The sequence below is a fragment of the Oncorhynchus masou genome, unplaced genomic scaffold, assembly GCF_036934945.1.
Source record: "Oncorhynchus masou masou isolate Uvic2021 unplaced genomic scaffold, UVic_Omas_1.1 unplaced_scaffold_6005, whole genome shotgun sequence".
Taxonomy (NCBI): domain Eukaryota; kingdom Metazoa; phylum Chordata; class Actinopteri; order Salmoniformes; family Salmonidae; genus Oncorhynchus; species Oncorhynchus masou.
The window spans coordinates 9,999-19,516 of record NW_027012429.1 but is presented as its reverse complement, the minus strand read 5'-3'; the positions used below and the strand labels follow the sequence as shown (position 1 = coordinate 19,516).

Genomic DNA, 9,518 nt, shown 5'->3' with positions numbered 1-9,518 from the left:
GGTCAGGTTAGGTCAGGACAGTTACAGTGAGGGAAAAAGTATTTGATCCCCTGCTGATTTTGTACGTTTGCCCACTAACAAAGAAATGATCCATCTATAATTGTAATGGGAGCTTTATTTGAACAGTGAGAGACAGAATAACAACATCAAAAATCCAGAAAAACGCATGTCAAATATGCTATAAATTGATTTGCATTTTAATGAGGGAAATAAGTATTTGACCCCCTCTCAATCAGAAAGATTTCTGTCTCCCAGATGTCTTTCATACAGGTAACGAGCTGAGATTAGGAGCACAGTCTTAAAGGGAGTGCTCCTCATCTCATTTTGTTACCTGCATAACAGACACCTGTCCACAGAAGCAATCAATCAATCAGATTCCGAACTCTCCACCATGGCCAAGACCAAAGAGCTCTCCAAGGATGTCAGGGACAAGATTGTAGACCTACACAAGGCTAGAATGGGCTACAAGACCATCGCCAAGCAGCTTGGTGAGAAGGTGACAACAGTTGGTGTGATTATTCGCAAATGGAAGAAACACAAAAGAACTGTCAATCTCCTTGGCCTGGGGCTCCATGCAAGATCTCACCTCGTGGAGTTGCAATGATCATCAGAACAGTGAGGAATCAGCCCAGAACTACACTTGTCAATGATCTCAAGGCAGCTGAGACCATAGTCCCCAAGAAAACAATTGTTAACACACTATGCCGTGAAGGACGAAATCCTGCAGCACCATAAGGTCCCCCCTGCTCAAAGAAAGCATGTACATGCCCGTCTGAAGTTTGCCAATGAACATCTGAATGATTCCGAGGACAACTGTGTGAAAGTGTCAAATCAAATCAAATCAAATGTTATTTGTCACATACACATGGTTAGCAGATGTTGATGCGGAAGTGTAACGAAATGCTTGTGCTTCTAGTTCAATAATGCAGTAATAACCAACAAGTAATCTAACTGACAATTCCAAAACTACTGTCTTATACACACAAGTGTAGGGGGATAAAGAATATGTACATAAAGATATAAGAATGAGTGATGTACAGAGCGGCATAGGCAAGATACAGTAGATGGTATTGAGTACAGTATATACATATGAGATGAGTATGTAAACAAAGTGGCATAGTTAAAGTGGCTAGTGATACATGTATTACATAAGGATGCAGTAGATGATAGAGTACAGTATATACGTATACATATGAGATGAACGATGTAGGGGTATGCAAATATTACATTAGGTAGCATTGTTTGTGTGGAGATTCTACTTTGTCTCTATACTGACACTTAGCTTGTTTGATTGCCTTGCGGAGGGAATAAGCTACACTGTTTGTATTCGGTCATGTTTCCAGTCACCTTGCCCTGGTTAAAACAGTGGTTCGCGCTTTCAGTTTTACGCAAATGCTGCCATCAATCCACGGTTTCTGGTTTGGGAATGTTTAATCGTTGCTATGGGAACGACATCTTCAACGCACGTTCTAATGAACTCGCACACCGAATCAGCGTATTCGTCAATGTTGTTGTCTGACGAATACGAAACATATCCCAGTCCACGTGATGGAAGCAGTCTTGGAGTGTGGAATCAGATTGGTCGGACCAGTGTTGGACAGACCTCAGCGTGGGAGCTTCTTGTTTTAGTTTCTGTCTGTAGGCAGGGATCAACAAAATGGAGCCGTGGTCAGCTTTTCCGAAAGGAGGGCGGTGCAGGGCCTTATATGCGTCGCGGGAAGTTAGAATAGCAATGATCCAAGGTTTGCCAGCCCTGGTTGCGCAATCGATATGCTGATACAATTTAGGGAGTCTTGTTTTCAGATTAGCCTTGTTAAAATCCCCAGCTACAATGAATGCAGCCTCAGGATGTATGGATTCCAGTTTGCAAAGGGTCCAAATAAAGTTCGTTTTCAGAGCCATCGATGTGTCTGCTTGGGGGAAATATATACGGCTGTGATTATAATCGAAGAGAATTCCCTTGGTAGATAATGCGGTCTACATTTGATTGTGAGGAATTCTAAATCAGGTGAACAGAAGGACTTGAGTTCCTGTATGTTGTTGTGGCCACACCACGTCTCGTTAGCCATAAGGCATCGCCGCCCCTCTTCTTACCAGAAAGATGTTTGTTTCTGTCGGCGCCATGCGTGGAGGAACCAGCTGGCTGCACCGACTCGATAGCGTCTCTCCAGTGAGCCATGTTTCCGTGAAGCAAAGAACGTTACAGTCTCTGATGTCCCTCTGGAATGCTACCCTTGCTCGGATTTCATCAACCTTGTTGTCAAGAGACTGGACATTGGCGAGAAGAATGCTAGGGAGTGGTGCACGATGTGCCCGTCTCCGGAGTCTGACCAGAAGACCGCTTCATTTCCCTCTTTTACGAAGTCATTTTTTTGGGTCGCCGGCTGGGATCCATTCCGTTGTCCTGGGTGAAAGGCAGAACACAGGATCCGCTTCGTGAAAGTCATATTCTTGGTCGTACTGATGGTGAGTTGACGCTGCTCTTATATTCAGTAGTTCTTCTCGACTGTATGTAATGAAACCTAAGATGACCTGGGGTACTAATGTAAGAAATAACACGTAAAAAAAAACAAAAAACTGCATAGTTTCCTAGAAACGCAAAGCGAGGCGGCCATCTCTGTCGGCGCCGGAAGTTGTTGTGGTCAGATGAAACCAAAATGGAGCTCTTTGCCATTACTCCAGCTGCGCCATGTTTGGAGGAGGAATGCTGCCTATGACCCCAAGAACATCATCCCCCTTGCCGTCAAACATGGAGGTGGAAACATTATGCTTTGGGGGTGTTTTTCTGCTAGGGGGACAGGACAACATCACCGCATCAAAAAGGGACGATGGACAGGGCCATGTGGCCGTCAAATCTTAGGTGAGAACCTCCTTCCCTCAGCCAGGGCATTGAAAATGGGTCGTGGATGGGTATTCCAGCATGACAATGACCCAAAACACATGGCCAAGGCAACAAAGGAGTGGCTCAAGAAGAAGCACATTAAGGTCCTGGAGTGGCCTAGCCAGTCTCCAGACCTTAATCCCATAGAAAATCTGTGGAGGGAGTTGAAGGTTCCGAGTTGCCAAAACGTCAGCCTTGAAATCTTAATGACTTGGAGAAGATCTGCAAAGAGGAGTAGGACAAACTCACCCCTGAGATGTGTGCAAATCTGGTGGCCAACTACAAGAAACATCTGACCTCTGTGATTGCCGACAAGGGTTTTGCCACCAAGTACCAAGTCATGTTTTGGAGGGGTCAAATAATTATTTCCCTCATTAAAATGCAAAATCAATTTATAACATTTTTGACATGTGTTTTTCTGGATTTTTTGTTGTTATTCTGTCTCTCACTGTTCAAATAAACCTACCATTTAAAATTATAGACTGATCATTTCTGTATTAGTGGGCAAACATACAAAATCAGCAGGGGATCAAATACTTCCCCTCACTGTGGAGGTCAGTACCCATGCTCTTATCCAGCTGCAGCTCCTCCAGTGACATAGATTAGCTCTATTTGTCAAAGGGTTGAGTTTATGGCACAGAGTAGTGTGCCCATTGGCTGTAGATGAATTGATGTAAGTGGTGCATTGTGGGTGAATTAGGAATTAGAATACTATTTTAATAGGATCTCTATGATGCCTACCTTCTCTCCACCAGTTCCTTTAGAGCCAGGAGAACCAGGTAATCCCTAGAGAGGGAAACACAACATTGCCAATCAAAATCAATCTAGAGTAAGAGAATTATCATGTAAATACCTAGAATACATTTGACCAAACCACTCATCCATGTATTATCCATTTCAAAGATGTTGTTGAAAACATGAAAATCTCAAAAATCTCGTAAAACAAAAGAACCTACACAATGGTGGTTGTCAATCAGAAACAATTATCTCATGTTATAATTATTATGTTATTTCACATCCAGGATTACAATATGGGAGGCTGAGGAGGATTACACAGGCGCAACCAATCAGAACACATGTTAGTGTGAGGTCAAAGGTCATACTTACAGGAAGTCCCTGAAGCCCCACCTCCCCCTGGAGACCCAGCCTTGCCAATGGTGCCCTGTGGAGAAAGAGAGTTATGTGAGTTAGATGAATTTTTGACATCACAGTTATAATCCTAACTTGATTTGACAACTCCTGCTGATTCCTCTGTTCAAACAGTATGAATCCCATTTCATAGTAGACTTTTCAGAATGCTGTGATCTCCATTGCCAAGCCAATAAAAATCGCTGCAGAAAGAATCACTGTAGACCTATGAGAGGGCACAGCAGAACTAGAACGATGCATCTAAACATCTTACAGTAGGTCCTGTCCATACCTTTCCACCTGGCAATCCAGGAATACCTTCACGGCCATCCACTCTGACAAACCCTAGACATGAACAAAGAACCCGACAATTATTCCATGACAAGTGTTAATGTTCCAAGAAGGTTCTATGAATGGTTCTGTGTCTTAAATGATTCTAAGAGTCTAAGAATACACAACAGACAGGATATGCTTTACATTTCCACCACCAAGACTGATTGTTTATGCTGTGATACAATAGTCACAGTAATACTTACACCCTTTCCCTTGGGCCCAGGAAGACCTGTGATTCCTCTTCCACCTTGAGATCCCTAGATAACAACACAATAGGATAAGGAGCCAATCAGGGCATCATCATTACACCATCACCACCACCCCAGACAGTGACTAAAGACAAGAATCAATTTGTCCATGTGAAACCATGGTAGGTGCATGTTTTACTCTGAAACCCCACCTCATCACCTTTAGGACCAGACTCGCCCATCACGCCCCTCTGGCCTTGGTCACCCTAACAAGAGACAGCATCATCATATTGTAAGACAAAACCTTTTTACAGATGTTTAATCATGTCCTTCATGAGAACACAACACATAATGACATGTGAACAGTGCCGTATTCCTGAAACACTCACCTTTCCAGAGGTCTAACATTAGTGAAATCATAATGAACAGGAGAAGGGATTATGGGAGAATACTTACAGTGGCTCCTTCAACACCCTGGGGACCTGGATCTCCATCATGTCCTCGTGCTCCTGTCACAACACCAGGGGTATATTAGCATTAAGATGACAGAGAAATAATTGAAATACAATTAACTTCAAAAGAGTGACTCTTACCAGTCCACCTTTGGGCCCCATCATTCAGTGGAGCCTCTGATTCCCTGAGGACCCTGGAATCACACAACAACAGAAGACAAACTGTCACTAACTGTCACCATAGACAGTCTGTTCTATTATCACTACAGACAGTCTGTTCTATTATCACTACAGACAGTCTGTTCTATTAATCACTACAGACAGTCTGTTCTATTATCACTACAGACAGTCTGTTATATTACCACTACACAGTCTGTTCTATTATCACTACAGACAGTCTGTTATATTATCACTACAGACAGTCTGTTATATTATCACTACAGACAGTCTGTTCTATTATCACTACAGACAGTCTGTTCTATTATCACTACAGACAGTCTGTTATATTATCACTACAGACAGTCTGTTATATTATCACTACAGACAGTCTGTTCTATTATCACTACAGACAGTCTGTTCTATTATCACTACAGACAGTCTGTTATATTACCACTACAGACAGTCTGTTCTATTATCACTACAGACAGTCTGTTCTATTATCACTACAGACAGTCTGTTCTATTATCACTACAGACAGTCTGTTCTATTATCACAACAGACAGTCTGTTATATTATCACTACAGACAGTCTGTTATATTATCACTACAGACAGTCTATTCTATTATCACTACAGACAGTCTGTTCTATTATCACTACAGACAGTCTGTTCTATTATCACTACAGACAGTCTGTTATATTATCACTACAGACAGTCTGTTCTATTATCACTACAGACAGTCTGTTCTATTATCACTACAGACAGTCTGTTCTATTATCACTACAGACAGTCTGTTATATTATCACTACAGACAGTCTGTTCTATTATCACTACAGACAGTCTATTATATTATCACTACAGACAGTCTGTTCTATTATCACTACAGACAGTCTGTTCTATTATCACTACAGACAGTCTGTTCTATTATCACTACAGACAGTCTGTTCTATTATCACAACAGACAGTCTGTTATATTATCACTACAGACAGTCTGTTATATTATCACTACAGACAGTCTGTTCTATTATCACTACAGACAGTCTGTTATATTATCACTACAGACAGTCTGTTATATTATCACTACAGACAGTCTGTTCTATTATCACTACAGACAGTCTATTATATTATCACTACAGACAGTCTGTTCTATTATCACTACAGACAGTCTGTTATATTATCTGTTAAGGGTAGGTTAATGAGCGTATCAAACCGTTGGGCCCTGGGATCCGAGGTCCCCTGTGGTTCCCTGGTCACCCTCTTCACCCTAGAGAGAGAGAGAGGTAACATGCAGACATCAGTAAGATGAACAGCTGCGTATGACAGAGACATTAAAACACAAGTAGGTACAGTTATAGGAGGATAGAAAGATGGATTTCAAATGTAAGCTGTTTCAAAACAACTTTAATGGCCGTAAAACAACTCCCATGGGCTTTAAACCAGTGTTCCTACAGCCTTGTTGACTCAGATACATGACACACGTTTCAATGAATGTTCCTACAGCCTCGTTGACTCAGATACATGACACACGTTTCAATGAATGTTCCTACAGCCTCGTTGACTCAGATACACGACACACGTTTCAATGAATGTTCCTACAGCCTCGTTGACTCAGATACACGACACACGTTTCAATGAATGTTCCTACAGCCTCGTTGACTCAGATACAATGACACACGTTTCAATGAATGTTCCTACAGCCTCGTTGACTCAGATACGCGACACACGTTTCAATGAATGTTCCTACAGCCTCGTTGACTCAGATACGCGACACACGTTTCAATGAATGTTCCTACAGCCTCGTTGACTCAGATACACGACACACGTTTCAATGAATGTTCCTACAGCCTCGTTGACTCAGATACACGACACACGTTTCAATGAATGTTCCTACAGCCTCGTTGACTCAGATACACGACACACGTTTCAATGAATGTTCCTACAGCCTCGTTGACTCAGATACACGACACACGTTTCAATGAATGTTCCTACAGCCTCGTTGACTCAGATACCCGACACACGTTTCAATGAATGTTCCTACAGCCTCGTTGACTCAGATACCACGACACACGTTTCAATGAATGTTCCTACAGCCTCGTTGACTCAGATACACGACACACGTTTCAATGAATGTTCCTACAGCCTCGTTGACTCAGATACACGACACACGTTTCAATGAATGTTCCTACAGCCTCGTTGACTCAGATACCGACACACGTTTCAATGAATGTTCCTACAGCCTCGTTGACTCAGATACACGACACACGTTTCAATGAATGTTCCTACAGCCTCGTTGACTCAGATACACGACACACGTTTCAATGAATGTAACTCTACCGCTGATCATATTGCCAAAGGTGTGAGTGCTGTCAGCTGTCAGAGACTACACGCTTTGACTTGTGAGTGAAAAGCATGTTCTACACCAGACACCCTTCAATAGAGCCACTAAGCAAGGCTGAATTCTATACATGGAGAAAGTCATTTACAGTCCATGGATACATGGAGTCTTGAATCCAGACAGACAGACAGTCAATGGAGTTATAGGCCACGAGGTGATGAAGTGACTTGGGTATAGAACTGAACTTAGTTCCTTATATATGGATGTATGGAACCATTACAGGGGTGAGTGTGGATGTGTTAGCATGGCATTCCACATCAACCATAACCCCTGCATCACTAACATGGGCTGCGTCCCAAATCACACCCTAATCCCTATAAGGTGCTCTACTTTTGACCAGGGCCCATAGGGCTGTGTTCATAAATAGAGCACTATGTAGGGAATGAGGTGTCATTGGGGACGCAGCCATGGAAATAGATTACTTTCAGGCAACATATCACTCACAGCCTTTCTAAATGCAATGAGGCAAAAAAATGAAAAAGTGTGAGGTTTATGTTGTGCAGAGATCCTATAGCAGGTAGAAATCCTATAGCAGGTAGAGATCCTATAGCAGGTAGAGATCCTATAGCAGGTAGAAATCCTATAGCAGGTAGAAATCCTATAGCAGGTAGAAATCCTATAGCAGGTAGAGATCCTATAGCAGGTAGAGATCCTATAGCATGTAGAGATCCTATAGCAGGTAGAGATCCTATAGCAGGTAGAGATCCTATAGCAGGTAGAGATCCTATAGCAGGTAGAGATCCTATAGCAGGTAGAGATCCTATAGCATGTAGAGATCCTATAGCATGTAGAGATCCTATAGCAGGTAGAGATCCTATAGCAGGTAGAGATCCTATAGCAGGTAGAAATCCTATAGCAGGTAGAGATCCTATAGCATGTAGAGATCCTATAGCAGGTAGAAATCCTATAGCATGTAGAGATCCTATAGCATGTAGAGATCCTATAGCAGGTAGAGATCCTATAGCAGGTAGAGATCCTATAGCATGTAGAGATCCTATAGCAGGCAGAGATCCTATAGCAGGTAGAGATCCTATAGCAGGTAGAGATCCTATAGCAGGTAGAGATCCTATAGCAGGTAGAGATCCTATAGCAGGCAGAGATCCTATAGCAGGTAGAGATCCTATAGCAGGCAGAGATCCTATAGCAGGTAGAGATCCTATAGCAGGTAGAAATCCTATAGCAGGTAGAGATCCTATAGCAGGTAGAAATCCTATAGCAGGTAGAGATCCTATAGCATGTAGAGATCCTATAGCAGGTAGAAATCCTATAGCAGGTAGAGATCCTATAGCAGGTAGAGATCCTATAGCAGGTAGAGATCCTACAGCATGTAGAGATCCTATAGCAGGTAGAGATACTATAGCATGTAGACAGGTAGAGATCCTATAGCATGTAGACAGGTAGAGATCCTATTGCAGGTAGAGATCCTATAGCAGGTAGAGATCCTATAGCAGGAAGAGATCCTATAGCAGGTAGAGATCCTATAGCAGGCAGAGATCCTATAGCAGGCAGAGATCCTACAGCAGGTAGAGATCCTACAGCAGGTAGAGATCCTACAGCAGGTAGAGATCCTATACCAGGTAGAGATCCTATAGCAGGCAGAGATCCTATAGCAGGTAGAGATCCTATAGCAGGTAGAGATCCTATAGCAGGCAGAGATCCTATAGCAGGTAGAGATCCTATAGCAGGTAGAGATCCTATAGCAGACAGAGATCCTATAGCAGGTAGAGATCCTATAGCAGGCAGAGATCCTATAGCAGGTAGAGATCCTATAGCAGGTAGAAATCCTATAGCAGGTAGAAATCCTATAGCAGGTAGATCCTATAGCATGTAGAGTTCCCCTATAGCAGGTAGAAATCCTATAGCAGGTAGAGATCCTATAGCAGGTAGAGATCCTATAGCAGGTAGAGATCCTACAGCATGTAGAGATCCTATAGCAGGTAGAGATCCTATATGTAGACAGGTAGAGATCCTATAGCAGGTAGAG

The 9,518-nt window shown here is 42.6% G+C and overlaps 1 long non-coding RNA gene across 1 annotated transcript; it reads right to left on the bottom strand.

Annotated features, from left to right (window-relative positions):
- Positions 1-4,544: 4,544 nt before the first annotated feature.
- LOC135536358 (uncharacterized) lies at positions 4,545-5,035 on the bottom strand. The gene is made up of 3 exons (XR_010454981.1): positions 4,987-5,035; positions 4,743-4,796; positions 4,545-4,599 (listed from the first exon to the last, which is right to left on the bottom strand). It is a non-coding gene; the product is annotated as an uncharacterized LOC135536358 (long non-coding RNA).
- Between the last annotated feature and the right edge of the window lie 4,483 nt (positions 5,036-9,518).